Raw genomic sequence first — 19,908 nt, forward strand, 5'->3', positions numbered from 1 at the left:
CACATTCCATTCATTCCTAGCCCTCACAGACCACACACGCTCCTTAAGTCAGTCCCCATTCTTCCACTCCTCCTTTCACGTGAAGGGGCCGAGACCACCGGCAGTTTGGGTGAAGGGAGGTGGTGCACTGGAGAGGAAATTATAGCCAGGAAATTTTAGTTGCACTCACCGCAAGGGTCAAAGTGCAGAGCGCAGGACGAGGGAATCTGCCTGCTTTCGTTCACCAAGTATCCCACCAATGCTTAGGATTTGCAGTCTCGCAAAACGTTAGTGTTTGGTGCGATACTTGAAAGCTCCCAGATTCAAGTTGCCCCACATTTAACCTTTCCCTCTCACAGCCTCTAAAGTAATCACTCTGGAGGTAGAAGAGGTTACTGCAGTTTACACATTCTCCTTCTGATTGTATAACCTCAGCAGCCTCTTTGAAAATGCCACCTACATTTTAAGAAACAGAGCCATTTGGCCCATTGAGTCTATGCCAACATCAATAACCCATCAAACTACACGAAAGGGCACCTAATATTTTACCTGGGTAGTCTACACTTGAACAGCACAAACACTGAATTCTCCAGCCTCTGGTAAAACAGCTTCCCGTCTGGCCCTCTTCTCTTGATCTCTACAGTTATCGTATTCCCACACTCACCTCAGTCTCGGATCAGCCTCTTTCTTTCCCCTCCTCCACCCACTCCATCTGCCCATCACCCAAACCCTCCTCCCACTGTTCTATCAGGCCTCCCCTTGCACCCCCTCACTTGACACCATGTCTCCACCATCCTTCTCCTGTCAGATTCCATCTTCTGCAGCCCTGTCACCTCCACCTATCACATCTCAGTCCGAAACCATCTCCACTCTCCCCTCCTGCATCTGCCAATCACCCTTTCTCACCTGGATCCACCTCTAACTCCCCTCTATCTTTCAGTCCAAGTAAAAGGCCTGAGTCCAAAATATTAGCTAACTCCCTCCACAGGTGGACCCTGATTTGCTGAATTCTTCCAGCAACCTCCTCCCACTTTCACTAACCCTATATTAATCCTATTTTTTTCTCTCCTTACATTCCCAAAGTCCCCCCCCCACCCCCACAGGATTCTACTCACCTTCATAACTAGTCACTGAGAATCCAGAGACCATATATTAAAAGCCCTCAGAAGCCCTGCCCAAGCAGCAGGAGGAGCAGAGCACCTCGGTCTGCCGGACGGCATCCCAACAGCGCCGCCTGCCCCACCAGAGGAAGAGACCTAACTGGCCTCTCTAATCGCCTCAAAAACGGCATAGCCTGTGGAAGGAAGTCATCCTCGATCATGAGGAAATGCCTCGTGGGGAGAAAAAGAACAACTCAGTTGCCCTAACGTGGGACATCTATCTCCGCATTATGAAGATGACCGAGTGATGGTGAGCTATTGTTAATGGTAAGCAGTGGAACATGGTAGCTGGAGTCAATGCCAGTGGGAGCTGGAACAGAAAGGGAGAATAGAACATAGGGACTAATTTTACGTATTATGATTTCAGCCTTCCTTCCCTTTTTCACTTCTGAGAAGGCTGAATTTAGACTGCCAGTCAAGAGCCCTTTTCGACAAAAACACACACACACTGCAATCTCAAGCTGTACAAAATTATCTTCTGAGTGTACAACAGCTGTATTGGTATGTGTAGGGAGGATAAATTCCGCTCCCAATCATTGAGTAGTTGTTCTTTTTAAATCAGGGTTGAAACTCCTGTACCTGTTACAAACCTGAACCATCCTGCAGACTATCCAGCTTCAAGAACTGTACTCACTAGCTGGTTAGGATGGGACACTTTGCACCCAAAGAGCAAAGGTCGCCTTTTAGTGTGGCACTGTAACACCAAACAGCTGTGAAAGAGCCTCACATGATCTTCTACAAACTGCTGACCACAGTCACATCACTTCCCACTAATGTATTATGTGATATTTACGCTTTGGCACGCTACTGAATGGTCAAGTTATAAGCAAACTTCCATACCAGTTTATTGTTGAGTTGACACCTCAATCAGCGAGGGACACGTTTGTTCAGATTCTCCAGGTGCTGCCAGGATGAGACACTGAAGCCAGGCTCCATTTGCCCCCTCAGATACAAGAGATCCTGCAGATACCAAAAATCCAGAACAACACACACAGAATGTTGGAGGAACTCAGATAGCATCTATAGAAAAGGAAAAACAGTCAATGTTTCAGACTGCATGAAGGGTACTGGCCCAAAACCTCGACTATTTATTCACTTCCTTAGATGCTTCTCGACATGCTGAATTCCTCCAGCATTTTTTGTGCTACTCTTTCCTATATTCTGGCTAATACTTATCAACCAGCATCACTAAAATAATCAGATTATCATGCATAGCTCCAACAACAGTGGCCAAAATTCCCCAAGTATACCATTGGCCATAAGATACTTCAGAACATCATGGGTTGTGAAAATGACATGCCTGGCCTTCCTAGTATAGGTGAGGCATCTGGTCAGAGAGTTACCTGTCAAACACTAGGAATTCCTTTGTCCTTCAGGAGTCCCCAGCAGGATTAGTTGATGTACTTAGTTGTTATCCAATGCATTGTACCTGCTACTCACAATCCTATGTTGTCTTGCATTTCTCTGCCTTGACTTAGCCAAACTCAGAGCAGGGAAGTCCCTGGTATCCATGACTCAGCGTCAGGAAAAGGAACCAGGGCTTAGATTTAGATCTGTTTCCGCTGTTGGATCCAGTTATTTATGTTACAACTTCACCTTTCAGCCATGCAACACTGTTAATGCAGTCAGTCCAGACTGCTTTGATCGCGTGTTAAAATTTGACTCTCACACTGGGGTAGAAGAGACGACCCAGAGGTCTGGCCAGAGGGGTGAATTTCAGCTGGGGTGGGCGCGGGGGGGGAAAGAGAGATTTAAGAAAGGAAATAGGGTCCAGATAGCTGAAGAGGAATGGAGTCGTCTGAGGCTTTCTGCTATTTCTTGCTTGTTTCAATTTGATTAGATTTTGTTCAGTGGCACCAACTCTGTTCCCTTTTGCATTTGAATAGACTTACCCCTTCTAAGTCTATTTCCTGTTAGCCCTTCAGTGGGCTGATCAAGCTTCCACTCTGCTGGGGAGGTTCCTTTTCCAGTATCTTTACTGCAGCTCCAACGAGACCATCCTTCCTCTCTCAGGCGAGACCGAAGGCAGCAGGGTTTGGCTGACCATCTGATGGGGAAGGGCACTGCCACACCATTCATCCCTCTGCATGCTTCCACTAGCAGTCGCTTCAAAATGGTTAAGACCCGGGTAACTTTCTATAAAACTTGGCACAAAGGCTAATTATGATAACGCTAAAATAAAAAGTTCTGGCTTAGATCAGCTGGCCCAACCCAACCTTCGTTCTGGGCCTTCTTGCTGCAGGTGCACTGTGCTGACAGCGAGCTGTCAGAATGCTCGTTTTAACAAGACAATCCCACTGAAGGCTGATTATTCACCACCACCTCCCTGTCCTCCCTTTTAACTCAACGTACAAGATGCAAAGATACAGCAGGCGAGTATTGAGCCTGAGCTAGGGTCTGGGTGTTCGGGGTGGGGAAGCTCCCGACTTTCACCTGTAGTACCCATGACACCACCTCAGTTAATGAGATTTCTCATGCTCCCTCATGAAGTCTTTGTCACAGTACTGTAGTTCATAATGCATAAAAGACCATCTTCCTGAGAGAAGGCAGAAGACCCTCCTTGCTCCATACCTGCAGGGTCCACTCGCACCACCTCCTCCTGGTGCTAAAGAGCCCCTCACAATGTGGGTTCAGTCTGTCCAGAGTCACAGTGGACATAACCTTTGCCACTCAACAGCTTCCACAGAGAAGTGCAGCAATTGGTTCTGTCCACTACAGGTGTACTTTCTCATCTTCCAGGTGAGAGGTATTCTAGAGCAACCTCCTCTTAGATCAGGGGTTTGCAACATGGAGTCCATGGACCCCCCGTTTAATGGTAGAGGTCCACAGCATAAAGGTTGGGAACTCCTACAGAAACAGCTTCATGATTACAGGCAGGTTATGATCCCAACACAGATCACAGCTACTTCATTACACATTACACTTCATTACTTTTCTTCCAATATCACACACTGGAACGTAGGTAACCTGCAAGACAAATGGAAATCTAAAGCTCCCTCCCCGCCAGGTACAAGGCCGACCAACCCCACTCAGTAGCCAGGTTTCTGAATAGTCAATGTATGTTTTGAACATAATGAGAGACCAAGTTCAAAGTCAGTGAAATGTACAGTGGGGGTTGACCTTTCACTCAATGGACAGCACAGTGTTCCAGCAAATAGCGCATTTGCCTCACAGCTGTGGTGCTTGGTTCAATCCCTGTGCAGTTTGCATGTTCTCCTTATGAACGTGTGGGTTTCCTCCAGGTGCTCTGGTTCCTTCCCCCAAACCAAAGAATGCAGAAGACGAAGGGAGGTGAAGTGGGAAAAGGTAGAAATTCCAGCATTTCCTCTGCTGCTGGTGTTAGCAGAACTCATACATAGTTCTCAGTTTTCTCTCTGCCCCCCCCCCCTTCCGATGTACAGCTCCTATGTTCTACCTTCAGATCCACAGAAACTATTCTAGAATCCGTGGAATTCTGGAAGTTACAAACATCACATCAACTTTCTGTTCCTTGAAAACCTCAGGAAACAGGTCACCAGGTACAACTGATGACCCTTCGATTTCTCTGTTCTGCTTTGCCAAAAGTGGAACTTTTCAGTGGCTCAACATTTTAATTCCCATTCCCACTCTGATACGCCAGCCTACGGCTTCCTCTTGTGCCAAGATAGGACCACCTCATGGTGGAGGAGCAACACCTTTTATTCCATCTGGATAGCCTCCAAACTAAATGGCACAAATATAGATCTTTCCTTCCAGTAAACAAACACCCTTCCCATCTCCTTTTCTTCTATTTCCCACTGGATACCTTCTCTCTCCTGTCTATCACCCCCCGGTGTCCCTTCTTCTTCCCTTTCTCCTATGGTCTACCCTCCTCTCCACTCAGGTTTCTTCCTCTCCAGCCCTTTATCTTTCCCACCCACCTACTTCTGTCATGGTCCTGTCTGGCAATCCCCCACCTTGCCATTTGCCTCAAGATTTGGGCCTCGCTCACCTCATTTAGATTCCAATCATTCCCAAGTACCACTAGCTACACGCACCTGCTTCCCATCAAACGGCAGGATAAGAACCCTGTGACCACAGCAAGAAGCCGCCAGTTCGTTGGTCGACTCTTGTGAGAGTAAACCTTGTTTCCTATTCCTGAGACCTGTTAGTTTTAAGCTTCGCAGCGTCTCCTGGATATCGGCTCCCCGTTCGCGGAGGTGCTACGCCTAACGACTCTGCCTCAGCATCTGTGTCCTGCACTTGGGTTCATCCCCAGCCACATCCTTGCAACAACTTCACCTATTACCTTCTAGCTAACCTTCTTAATTCACGCCACCTTTTAATTCTGCCATCTTCCCCCTTCCTTTCCAGTACCGAAGAAGGGTCTTGGCCTGAAACGTTGACTGTTAAGAACACCGAACACATTCAGATAAAGAGTATTCAATATCATCTTTTTACCATTTTCCTGCCGTTGGACATTCATTGGAGATCAAGGCAAAGTCAAACAGCACAGAAACTCGCTCATTGGCCCAACTCATCTGTGCTGACTGTGTTGCTCAGCGAGTCAGCCCAATCCAAAGCCCTCTAAACCTTTCCTGTCCATGTAACTATCTAGATGGCTTTTTAATGTTGCTAACATGTCTTCCTCAACCACTATATCTGCCTGCCTATTCTAAATGAGCACCACCTTTTAGGTGAAGAAGCTGCCCCTTTTAAACTTCTCAGCTCTTAAACCCATCTCCATTTGCTTTATAGCACCCTTTACCTGGGAAAAAGACTTTGTGCTTTCACCCTGTTTATACTCCCCATGATATCATATACATCTATTAGACCAAACCTCAATCTCCCATATTCCAGGAAATAAAATCCTAGTCTAAGCAACCTCTCCCTGTAGCTCAGGTCCCCAAGACCAGGCACATCCTGGTAGAATCTTTACTATGTTCTTTCTAGTTTAATAACATCTTTCCTATAACAAAGGAAAGGACAGGTACGTCACATCCAAAGTTTCTTCTGTTAGCGGACGAATTCCCTCCATGAGGAACTGCGTATGAGGCAAGTTACAGCAGTGGTTTGCCATTGCCTTCTGCCGGGTGAGTTTCCAAAGAGATCACCAGCTCGTAACCCAGCACGGATGGAAAGCGTGCAGGGGAGCCGGCTGGATTCGAACTCGGGACCTTTCGTCCCGAAGTCCGGCACTGATGCTACTATGCCACCAGCCGCCTATAACAAAACCATACCCAATACTTCGAGTGCGTCTTATATAGTTGGCAGAATAACTTCCCAACTCCTATACTCTACACCCTGACTGATGAAGGTCGACGTGCAACAAGCTTTCTTCATCATCCTGCCTGCCTGTGCCACCCCTTTCAGTGAAATATACACGTCCCTCTATTCCACCACACTCCCCAAGGCTTTACTATTCACTGCACCAGTCTTATCCTGGATTGACTGTAATACCCCACATTTGTCTGCACTGTAAACCATTTGCCAATCTTTAGCCCGCATATCTAGCTGATCAAGATCTTTCTGTATTTTTCATAACCTTCTACAATATCTATAACACCTATTTTAGTATCATCTGTAAACTCACTAACCATTCTGTAAGATATACTCTCAGGTCTACAAGCTCTTTCACTTCCTGATAGACTTTGGTCTTATTATCTATAGATCATTAGCCAAGTGTATTAAATTTTACAGCCTCTTTAAATTTCACTTGACTTGAATGCAAAGTAAACATGAATGGTATGAGTGTAAATAGCCTGACTTGGGCAGTTTCAGGAGTGAGATTGAAATTATTTCCAGTTCTCGCTACAAGCAGAAAATAGCATTTAAGTTGCACTGTGTGACATAGCAATGAGCTATTTGGCACAAGAAGTGTAATGAAATATTACTTTCTCTTGCTGGTTGTAACCTGAAGATCTCACCCCCATGAAGGACTTCTCATTTGGGCTATACTCCAACATCCCACCCTGCACCTTTGACAAACCTTGACCGAACAATGAAAATCAGACGACTATAGACACTGCAAACCTGTACCAAAAAGTGCTGCCAAAACTCAGCAGGTCAGGCAGCATCTGTGGAATAAGAGTTAACTATATCAACCTGATTAACTTCTATACAATCACCAGAGGACACAGATTTCAAGTAAGAGTGAGGAAAGTTTAAAGGAGATAGGCAAGAATAATTTAAAAAAACAGATAGTCAAGTAAAATTTATTATTAGAGTATACATATGTTACCACATGCAACCCTGAAATTCTTTTGCCTGTGGGCATTCTCAGCATATCTAAAGAATAGTAACTTCCGGTTAACTTGCTTTTGAAGATATTCCTCAGCTTACTGGTAAATTTGGTGAGATTGATAAGGACTTTGAGCGGGGCGGCCCAGACATATTGGGGCACTGGGATCTGAGTCCTGGAATGTGGTACTGCTCGGAGCTCTGACAATTTAAACGCCGGAACAAATAGACTGGAAGCCCGAGTGTCAGGTACGGAGGCAAGGGTTGGGCTGATTTTGTTCGCTCTCCCGTGAATGTTCATTCCTTTCTTCACGGCGCCGAGGCTGTGAACTGATCCAGCTGCTGTGTGTTTCTGCACCGCTGGTGTGAAAACTGGGGACCGAGGATCGGTTTGGACCTACCCTAGCTGCGCCGGGAGCGGATCTGGGACTCAGTCTGGTTTGGGATGCTGTTGGCTTGCTTTTCTTTGCATGATGTGTGTATTTTTTTCCTTCTCTCTTTCTCTGTGCCTTTGGACTTTTTCTAAAATAGGGTTATTTGAGTTTCTTGTTTTGTGGCTGTCTGTAAGCAGACAAATTTCAAAGTGTATAATTTATACATTCTTTGATAATAAATGTGCCTTGAATCTTTGAGTGCAGAAGACAACAAACTGTGCAAATGCAAATATAAATAAACAGCAATAAATAATGAGATGAAGAGTCCTTAAAGTGAGATCATTGGTTGTGGGAACATCTCAATGGATGGGCGAGTGTAGTTTTCCCCTTTTGTTAAAATGCCTGATGGTTGAAGGGTAGTAACTGTTCTTGAACCTGGTGGTGCCAGTCCTGAGACTCTTGTACCTTCTACCTGATGGCAGTAGTAAGAAAAGAGTATGGTCTGGGTGGTGAGAATCTTTGACGATGGATGCTGCTTTTCTACAGCAACATTTCATGTAGATGTGCCCAATGGTTGGGAGGGCTTTGCCCTTGATGTACTGTGTCAAATCCACTAACTTTTGTTGGATTTTCCATACAAAGGCTTTGGGGTTTCCATACCAGGCTGTGATGCAGCCAGTCAATACATTCTCCACTACACATTTATAGATGTTTGTCAACGTTTCTGAATCTCCGAGACTCCTAAGGAACTGGAGTTGCTGCCCTGCTTTCTTCGCAGTTGCGTTTATGTGCTGGGTCCAGGATAGGTCCAGTGAAATAGTAACACCCAGGAATGTAAATTTGCTAACCCTCTCCACCTCCGATCCTTCGATGAGGCCTGGCTCATGGACCTCCAGTTTCCCTCTCCTGGTCTGCAGTCAGTTCCTTCATCTTGCTGACACTGAGCGAGAGGTTGTTGTTATGACACTAAGTAGATAGTTAGCTTTTGTTACAACAACTATTAGATAGTTGTGGTGCCTGGAACCTACTGCCAGGGGAGGTGGTTGAAGGAGACACAATAGCAACCTTCAGGCACTCAGACCAATACATGAGCTAGCGGAGAACTGAGGAATATAGACTGTAAAAATAATTGGCATCGTGATCTGCAAAGACAAGGTGGTCCAAAAAGCCTGTTCCTGTGCCATAAAGTTTAGGTTCAAATGTCATTCAGCCATACATGAAGACCCACGAATACAACCCAACGAAACAGCATTACTCTGTGACCAAGGTGCAAAACACACATTACCGGCACAGCGCACGTGTAAGATAACAAGCACAGAATCAGTAAAACACAGTCACACAAGGACCAAGACGCCAAGTCCATGAATGTTGCAGCAGTCTGCAAGTCAAACACTTGATTCCAGCTTGGGTGCCATACCACCCTGCTCCCACCTCTCTCCTAGGCAGCTGTACGTCGGTAACACCACAGCCTGAGGCATTGACCTTGCTATGACTGAGGCACCGCAGCTCTCCTGCTGCCTGCTAATACATCGGTGAATCAGACTTGTAGCTTTCCACATTAACAGGGTCCAACAGGGTCTTGCGATCACAAGATAAGCCAATAACACAATCGCTCATTGTGAAGACTGCACATCGCCTTCCGAAGCCTCTCTGACTCAGCATGATCCACACCAACGCCTCCAGCTTCACCGCCAACGAGCAACTCACTGATGAGGTAAACCTGCAGTGACTCAAGTTTTTAATATCCAGCAGGGTCTTGAGATTGTAAAAAATGTTTCAAAAAGACAACAGCACCTTTGTTTGGGCCTGTGGAAGGTGCTGCGACCAAGCGTTCCACCATCTGTACCTTTATGTTCTACGTTCAGCAGTTTATCTGCGTTGCAGCCTCAGCCAATCAGAGAAATTCTCTTTGTCCTATCCATTGCAGAATCAGCATTACGTTGTTCAGACAGAGAGCCCACCATTCAAGGGCAACAAGAGGCAAAAATATGCCAGACTCACCAACAACACTAGTGTCACTTGAATAAATCAACAAATTACCTGTCAGTTACTTATCAAAGTTGATCCTGTTAATCAATGGATCTTTAACTACAGACTTGCCTTGGACATATTTGGTCCATTTCTAACCCTTGTATTATTGATGCCTGACTACAATTCAATCATTGTTCTTGAATGTCCTTCTTTGGACTCTTATGATCCCCTCTATTGCTCTAACAGGTTTAGTTCTTTGCAGTCAGCCACTTTTGTCTGACTGCCACTCAGCAATTCAGGAACAGCTTCTTCCCCTTTGCCACCCAATTTCCAAATGGACATTGAATCCTTGGACACTATCTCACTTTTTTAAAAAAAGTGGAAAAAACAGAAATGCTGTATATTTTAATCTATTCAATATATGCAATTTCTTTGTTGATTTATTATTATTTTATTTTTCTCTTCTATATTATGTATTGCATTGAAATGCTTCTGCTAAGTTAACAAATTTCACGTCACATGCCGGTGATAATAAACTTGATACTGATTTTCCTTCTACTGTTCTTAACTAGCTTCAATGCCTGAGATTATCAATGCTGTTTCTTACCTGCAACACCTCTTTCTGCTAACAACAAACAACTACCCAACAACATTCGGTTTTAGATGCTATTGGTGAAGTTCAGCAACTTGTTGCTGGCGGCAAAAATAAAAACAGCTGTACTTTATTAATCACATCTTTTTCTGGTAAATGAGTACTGCAAACAATAGGCTGTAACTTCCCTGTCAGAGTTCAGCTTTTGAACTGCCTCTACCACCTGGCGATGTTTCCGAGTGGGAAATGAGCCAATGTATGGCCATTGCTGGACTGTACTTGGAGGTATTCAATGCGGCAGAATTGAGGCGAGGCAGAGTCGGGCCGAGAACAAGGAAGGGACCCGAGGTTTGATTGATTTAAGCATGAGCCAATTGGAAGGTCGGGTACGGGCCGAATTGAGGTGGCAGGGCTCAGGCCCACGAGCATATCGAAGTGGCAAGGTCTGGGTCCAAGACTGAAGAATGATCTGAGAATTGGACGATTTAAGCCCCGGGCCAAATTGAAAAGGTCAGGATGTCAGGGCCGGAGGTGTGGGATGGATCAGGTAGCTTACTGGTCCAGGAGGTTTACTTGTCTGAGGCGGTGGCCTGCAACTAACGGGCTTATGTGGACTAACTTGCGTGAACTTCGGCTCTGGAAGCTATTTGCCTACTTTTATTGTCTGCACGATTTCTTTTATTTTTCTCTGCACAATGGGTGTTCGACGGTCTTCTTTTGTTTTAATGGGTTCTTTTGGGTTTCTTTGTTTTGTGGCTGCTTGTAAGGGCACGAAATTCAAGGCTGTATAAAGTATACATACTTTGATAATAAATGTACTTTGAATGAACAACTTCTGGCTAACATTCCACAATGCCTAACAAGAGCACAATCAGATGGAATAATACGATACCGATGGAGACATTAAAACAGCTGACAAAAAGCTTGCCTCTGAAATCCTCCACTTTGATTACCAAGAGATCAGTTTATCTACCATCAGGTTTGTGAAATGACCCGAAAAATCCCAAAGCTACTTTGGCCTCATTTCAACTTGGACTGATGTCATGTTTATTTTGTTGTTTATTTTTGTGCATAAATAGGGTTATGTACAATCTAGGTTAATTTATGGAACCTATGTTTGTCATGTACTGTCAAAAATCTAATTTTTGTAGCAATTGTAACCAGTGTATGTTGTTCCCATGACTTGAATTGAAGAGGAAGGAGCAGAGAGACAGAGACATTTAGCAAGGGAATCCCAGAGGTGAGAATTCAGGTGGCTACAACAATGGGATTGTAGCCATTGCTTAACTTATTGTGTTGATTGATTGACTTTCTGGAACCCATTCCTTTATCTCATCAGAATCAATCTCACTTTCTTTCCCTCTTTATTTCTTGCTTGATTTTCCATCGTATTCACTGACATTTCTTCCTGACATTAATTTTGAACCACCTTCTCCCCCAAAAAAATGACGGAGCATCGGCAGTGGGAAACGTACAAGTGGCCAGATCAGAGAAAACAAACGATCAGAAAAGTGTTGCAGAGCCGAGCGTGCTTTAGGTCAGAAGAAGCAAGGGTATGGACAGATTTTTAAAACAGTACAATTATTAATCTGAGACACCTTATACTAGTTTCTAGCTGTGGACAGCTGTACTGGGCATCTAATGCAAAACCAAAAAAGCCACAACTGTTTGTCTTTTATATTTCTCACCTTACAAGATGGAGGTTTTTTTTAGCTTTGATCGGAGTGCTCGCAGGGCTACGCCACCTGAGAGCACTCCACATCAGACTATGCCACCCCTGAAAGCACCCCAAACAATCGCACCGCCCCAATTATTTCCATGTAATCCATTGTCCCTCACATTCCCATCACCTTCCCTGATTCTCCTGCCATCCACCTCCTCTACAGAAACGTTATGGACACTACCAGGATAGCTTCTGCGTGTGGGAAGAAATTGAAGGATTCGGGGGAATCTCACACAGTCACAGGGGAGTGTGCAAACTCGACACTGCAAACTGCGCAGGTGGGTTGGGAGTTGTGAGGGAGCTGCACTATCTTCTGCTGCCTTCAGAGTCTTCACAAATGGAGATGAATAAGTCATGTAGGATACTGACAGTGTAGCTAGGGAGGAGTCAGTACCATTGGTGGAGGCAGCAGGATTGGGGTCTTGCCCTCGATAAATGATAGAAACACAACTAGGATCCACAACACTTCTCATGCTCTTAGTCCTCAGTAACTTTCAATTCCCTGGCACTAACCACTTGATTTTTAGTTCCTATACACTTCCATGGCGCATCAAGAAAGCCTCAAAGCTCTCTGCTTCTTTCCTAACAGAAGAACCAACCACTTCCCCTCCACCACCATCACCCTCCTCTATTTGGCAGATTTGGTCCTTACCCACAACAATTTTTCCTCTGGCTCCTCCCATTTACGCTAGACTCAAGGGGTAGCACGAGCACCCGCAGGGGCCCCTGTTATTCCTGACTCTTTGTTGGCTACATAAAACGGTTCATGTTTGAAGCCTTCCTCAGTAATATTCCCCACTCTTCCCTCTGCTATATTGATTTCTGCATTAGTGCTGCTTCATACACCCATGCTGAGGTCATCAACTTTGCCTCTAACGTCCACCCTGCCCTTAAATTCACTTGGTCCATTTCTGACACCTTCCGTCTCTTTCTCAATCTCTCTGTCTCTGTTACTGGAGACAAACTGTCAACTGACATCTTCTATAAACCCACTGATTCTCATGGGTATCTTGACTATACCTCATCCCACCCCATCTCCTGTAAAAGAAAAATGGTTCCCTTTTCTCAGTTCCTTTGCATTTGTTCCCAGGATGTGACCTTTTGTTCCAGAACATCAAAGATACCTTCCTTCTTCAATAATGGGGGTTTCTTTCCTCCACTATTTACGTTACCCTCACCCACATCTCCTTCATTTCCCAAACATCTACACTCACTCCATGTTGTCCTTACCTGCCACCTCATGAGCCTCTGCATCCAACAAATCATCCTCCGCAACTTCCGCCATCTTCATAGGGGTCCTACCACTACACATATCTTTACCTGTACCCCGCACTCTGCTTTCCACAGGGACCGCTCCCTCCACAATCCCCCTGTCCATTCGTCCCTCCCCACTAATCTCCCTCCGTGTACTTATCCCTGCAAGTGCTACATCTGCCCATTCACCTCCTCCCTCACTTCCATTCTTGGTCTTGAACAATCCTTCTAGGTGAGGCAGCATGCCACTTGCGAATCTGCTGGGTTGTTTATTGTGTCTGGTGCTCCCGACGTGGCCTTCTCTACGTTGGTGAGATCCATGGTAAGTTAAGGGGCCGCTTTGTCAAGTGCCTCTGCTCCATCTGCCAAAAGTGGAACTTTCCAGTGGCCAAACATTTTAATTCCCATTCCCATTCGAATATGTTGGTCCATGGCCTCCTCTTGTGCCCAGATGAGATCACCCTCAGGGTGGAGGTGCAATACCTTATATTTCACTTGAGTACTCTCCAACCTGATGACGTGAATGTCAAATTCTCTTTCCAATTACAAAAAAAATTCGTAGCCCTCCCCTCTTCTTCTATTGCCTACTCTAGCCTTTTATCTCTTCTCACCTACCGATCCCTTCCCCCTAGGACCCCCACCTCTTCCCTTTCCCCTCTCCTGTCAGTTTCCAGCCTTTCTTTACCTTTCTCTCCCACCTGGCTTTACCTATCACCATTCACTTCCCCCCACCTTTTTATTCTGGCATTCTCCCCCTTCCGTTTCAGTCCTGAAGAAGGGTCTTGGCCTACATTAGGAATATTCTGCTCTGTTCTGATCAGAATCAGGTTTATTATCACAAGCACATGTTGTAAAGCATGTTGGCGCGTGGCCAAGTGGTTAAGGCTTCGGTCTAGTGATCTGAAGGTCGCTAGTTCGAGCTTCAGCTGAGGCAACGTGTGGTGTCCTTCAGCAAGGCACTTAACCACACATTGCTCTGCGATGACACCGGTGCCAAGCTGTATCGGCCCTAGTGCCCTTCCCTTGGACAACATCGGTGGTGTGGAGAGGGGAGACTTGCAGCATGGGCAACTGCCAGTCTTCCATACAACCTTGCCCAGGCCTGCGCCCTGGAAACCTTCCAAGGTGCAAATTCATGGTCTCACGAGACTAACAGATGCCTATCTATGTTGTAAAATTAGTTGTTTTGTGGCAGCAGTACAGTGCAAGATAAAAAAAATTCTGTAAGTTACAAAAATAGTGCAAAAGAGGAACTATAAAGTAGTGTTCATGGACCATTCAGAAATCTGATGACAGGGAAAGAATGTGCAGGAAGAATGTGGAAACTTTGTAAAGAACCCAGAAGAGATTTACCAGGATGCTGCCTGGAGTTAAAGAGTACGAGCTATAAGGAGAGGTTGGGTAAATTTTAGTTGTTTTCTCTGAATTGTTGGAGGCTGAGGGGAGACTTGATAGAAATGTATAACATTTTTTTGAGAGGCATTGGTAGATTAGACAATCTGAATCTTTCTCACAAGGGAGCAATGTTGAATGCTCGAGGACTTGCATTTAAGGCAAATGTGTGCTAAACCCACTGCTCTGCTCTGTATATCCATGACTGTGAGGCTAGGTATAGCTCAAATGCCATCCATAAATTTGCTGACGATATGACAATTGTTAGTAGAATCTCAGATGGCGACAAGAGGGCATACAGGAGCGAGATATGGCAGCTGGTAGAGTGTCATCGCAGCAGCAACCTTGCACCCAATGTCAGTAAGATGAAAGAGCTGATTGTGAACTTCAGGAAGGGTAAGACAAGGGAACACGAACCAGTCCTCATAGAGGGATCAGAAGTGGAGACAGTGAGCAAATTCAAGTTCCTGGTTGTCAAGATCTCTGAGGATCTAACTTGATTCGAACATATCGATACAGCTACAAAGAAGGCAGCTCAGTGGCTATATTACATTAGGAGTTTGAGGAGATTTGGTTTGTCACCTAAAACACTCGAAACCTTATACAGATGTACCATGGGGAGCATTCTGACAGGCTGCATCGCTGTCTGGAGGGAGCGGGGAGCTAATACAAAGGATCAAAAGAAGCTACAGAAGGTTGTAATATTTGTCAGCTGCATCTTCAAGCAGCGGTGCCTCAGAAAGGCAGTGTCCAGTACAGTACTAAGGACTCCCATCACCCAAGACATGCCATAGAGGGAGTACAAAGAAGGTTCACCAGATTGATTCCTGGGTTGGCAGGACTTTCATATGATGAAAGACATGATCGGCTAGGCTTATACTCATTGGCATTTAGAAGATTGAGGGGGGATCTTATTGAAACATATAAAATCCTAAAGGGATTGGACAGGCTAGATGCAGGAAGATTGTTCCCGATGTTGGGGAAGTCCAGAACGAGGGGTCACAGTTTGAGGATAAAGGGGAAGCCTTTTAGGACCGAGATGAGGAAAAACTTCTTCACACAGAGAGTGGTGAATCTGTGGAATTCTCTGCCACAGGAGACAGTTGAGGCCAGTTCATTGGCTATATTTAAGAAGGAGTTAGATATGGCCCTTGTGGCTAAAGGGATCGGGGGTATAGAGAGAAGGCAGGTACAGGGTTCTGAGTTGGATGATCAGCCATGATCGTACTGAATGGTGGTGCAGGCTCGAAGGACCGAATGGCCTACTCCTGCATCTATTTTCTATGTTTCTATGCCTTTTTTTCATTGTTACCATCGGGAAGGAGCCTGAAGGCACACACTCAGCGATTCAGGAACAGCTTCTTCCCCTCTGCCATCTGATTCCTAAATCAACGTTAAATCCCATGAATACCACTTCACTATTTTTTTTAAAATATTATTTCTGTTTTTGTACTATTCTTAATTTAACAACTTAATATGTGCACTGTAATTGATTTTCTTACTTATTTATTCTACACTATCATGTATTGCATTGTACTGCCGCTAAGTTAACACATTTCACGACGTATGCCGGTGATATTAAACTTAATTCTGATTGCGAATGGAGGGGGAAGAGTTTAAGAGAGATGTGCAGGACAAGTTTATTTTTGTACAGAGAGCTGTAGCTGTCTGGTACAGGTTGCCAGGAAGAATAGTGGAATTAAAAACAATAGTGACATTTAGATAGACATGTCAAAATAGAAGGATATGGATCAGATGCAGACAGAAGGGACTTAGTTTAATTCACTGCTGTGTTTGGCACTGATATTATGGGCTAAAGGTCCTGCTCCTGTACTGTAATGTTCTATGTTTAATTGCTGAACTCTTAGTCACCCTCTCCCCATCTGTTAAATGAGTTGTATACAACAAGATAAGAGTTTCTGAAGGTTTGGCTCATTTTTTTTTAATCAAGTATAGCTCTTTACTAGAAACTGTGTTTCAGAACTGACTTACTCAGTTAATTTTAATGCTGGTAGTTGTTTTGCGAGTCCAGTTACCCTCTGACCCTGAAGTCAGTGAGTCTTCACAGGTGTAAGATCGATGACGAATGCTCGCCTCGCTTGTTCACTCTATGTGCGTGACCAGTATATTGCACAGAATCCTAAACAAGAGATAACCTGCAGGTGCTGGAAGTCCAAAGCAACGCACACAAAAGGTCAGGCAGCATTTTTAGAGGGTAGAAGGGCCTGTTTCCCTTGGGATTTCTAAGCATAAATTGGACCAGATGTTCCACCAACCACTAAGATTGAAATTTTATGAATGGAATCCCTTGATAAGCAATGATCCTAGAGGAAGAGAGACCTTAAAGGAAAAAAACGAGAAGACCTTATTCAGCGTCACAAAGGAAAACAGGAGAAGCGGTCAGCCATATGACCCCTCAAGCCTGCCCTGTTCTTCAATATCTGTCCCAGGAGTCTCCTTTCCTTCTGTACCAGATCCTCATAAGTCATTAGTATACATCAGCTCCACCATCCAAATCATTTGGTTTCTACATACAAACTTGCGAGCACCTTTCCCAGCTACTCGTGTGATGGTGTGATGGTGTGATGCATATTTTTAGAAAAAACGTTGAATAAGTATGACTCATATCAATAACAACTTGCATTTAAATGCCACCTTTAACATTGCAAAATGTCCCCATACAATTCGTAGGACTGTTATCAAATGCAATTTGACCCCAAGCCACATAAGGAGATGTTTGGGCAGATAAGCAAAAGATTGGTCAAACTAGAGTAACATCTTCGAGAAATGACGATCGAGAAAGTCAGCCAGGTTAAGAGAAAAATATATGACACTCAGGTCTTTGATACCTGAAGCATGGGACTCCAAAGGGTAAATGGGTAATGAGAAGGCCAGAATTAAAGCAGCACAGGCATCTGGGAGGGTTATGAGAGAAAGGGTGGGGCAAGGCTATACATATATACAAGAATTTCAAAATTGAAACAGCCCATAACTGGGAGTTTATTTTATTTTACTTTATTTTTATTGAGATAGAGAGTGGAGTTGGCTCTGGCCCTTCGAGTTGCACCACCCTACAATCCCTGATTTAATCCAAGCCTAATCGTGGGACAATTTACAATGACCAATTAACCTCCAAACCAGTATGCCTTTGGACTGTGGTCGGAAATCGGAACACCTGGAGGAACCCCACGCGTTCATGGCGGGAACTGAACCCGGGTCATCAGTGCTGTAGGCGTTCGGCTGACCACTATGCTACTGTGCTGCCCCACATAAATCAACAAGCTGCTAGGAGTGGAACTTTGCAGGTCAGGAAACAGCCCGCTGAATTTTGGATGATCAGGTATTTTGGGCCAATGGAGGAGCAGTATGGTATGGTAATATCCAGAGGCACCAAAAGACATAAATAAGACTTCTGGATGCAACACAGAAATCATATTGCTAATCCTTGCTCTTTATTAATTGCTATCTACAAAACCATGGACTGATATACTGCACTCCCAATCAAAATTACTGGCTGGTACCTGGCAACTGTCCAGCTTCAGACTGTGACCCAAAAGGATCCTCCCCAAATTGCAGTGCTTTGCCTACAGTGGTATGTTTACCACCGCTGTACGCTGTGTGTAAAAATTCAGCTTAATTGCACAGTAAAGAAAAACAACAGACGCCACCCTAAGAGCTGAGTTAACGCAAACCTCTGTAAAAATCCCTGTCGATGTGACATTTAGCAGCCAGACTATGAAAGTCCCAAGCTCTGAGGTTTCTGAGAGGTGGGAGGAGGCAAAACATCACAGAAAGTAATGCACGTGCAATGTGCTTAGAGTCAGCTAACAAACAGTCAGTTTGATCAGGGCTTTCTTAACTTTCAGTCATTTGGGTCTCGGACCAATCAGCAAAACCAGAAACATCACAGTTTAGCAATGCTACTTTATACGATCTATACAAGGAAAGCAAACATTTAAAACAAAAAAAGTCAGTTTTTAGTAAGCATTATGATCACTTTGCACTAAAATGGACTTTTGTTCTAATTGTTTCTTCTTGTAAAAATTTTGTACGTAATTTATACTTTCTTGTGAACGCTATTTATATGACGCTTTGTTCCTATGACGCTGCTGCAAGGTTTTCAGTGCACCTGCGCATACACATACTTGCGCACATGACAATGAACTTGACTTTGACATGCTTAACTCTCAAAACCCAGGTCGCTGCAAGGTTGTTGAGGATTTTGACAGAACAACAGATACCAAGTGGGAGTTAAGTCTTTGCCTTTGGTCTCTCCTCAGAGTTGCATACAGCCGTGACCTTTCTTCATCATCAGCCCTGTAGGCAGGCCTGATTCCTCCTATCCCATCTGAACACGGCCATAATGTACCCTCCATTTGTCTACCAGTGCCCTTGAATGGAAAATCCGACAAGAAATCATGAATTCAGCCCAGTGCCATTATGAAGAAAGCACATCAGTGCCTCTACTTTCTTAGAAGTTTGTGCACATTAGGCATCTAATGGCATGGTATGGAAACGCCAGTGTTCTTGAACAGAAAAGCTTACGAAAAGTAGCGGATACAGCCCAGTCCATCATGGGTAAAGCCCTCCCCACTATTGAGCACAGCATCCATTATCAGGGACCCCACCATCTAGATCATGCTCTCTTCCTGCTGCTGCCATCAGGGAGATGGTACAAGAACCTCAGGACCCACACCACCAGGTTCAGGAACAGTTATTATCCCTCAGCTAACTAGAGGGGATAACTTTAACATCAGTGAAATATCCTCACAAATATGGACTCAGTTTCAAGGGCTCTTCCTCTCATGTTCTCAATAGTTACATATTTCTCTTTTGTACTGTATTTGCAGAGTCTTTTGCACATTGGTCATCTGTCCATCCTGTTGGGTGCACTCTTTTATTGATTCCACCATGCCTCTTGGATTTACTGTGTATACCCAAGAAAACGAATCTCACGGTTGTATATGGTGACATATATGTACTTTGATAATAAATTTACTTTGAACTTTTGTCTCTCCTCCGCCACAGAAAAAAATAAACCTGTATTCCCCCCTCTCAATCGGTATCAATGCATTCCTAGCATTAAAGTGCAATCCAAACCCCGTTCATTTCCTCCAGGTTGTGGCAGATTAGCTACACAGAACAGTCCAGCAGAGGAACAGGACCTACGGCCCACCATGACTGTGCCGAACAGGATGCCAAATTAAACTAAATCTCTTCGACTTGCAAGTGATCTACAATAGATCCCTCCATTATCTGCACATC

The 19,908-nt window shown here is 44.6% G+C and overlaps 1 protein-coding gene across 5 annotated transcripts in view; it reads right to left on the reverse strand.

Annotated features, from left to right (window-relative positions):
* LOC134339452 (GEM-interacting protein-like) overlaps positions 1-19,908 on the reverse strand; it is a 117,508-nt gene that overhangs the window by 78,902 nt on the left and 18,698 nt on the right. The gene's annotated exons all lie outside the window — the stretch shown is intronic.

This window comes from Mobula hypostoma, chromosome 29 (genome assembly GCF_963921235.1).
Source record: "Mobula hypostoma chromosome 29, sMobHyp1.1, whole genome shotgun sequence".
NCBI classification, from domain to species: Eukaryota; Metazoa; Chordata; class Chondrichthyes; order Myliobatiformes; family Myliobatidae; genus Mobula; species Mobula hypostoma.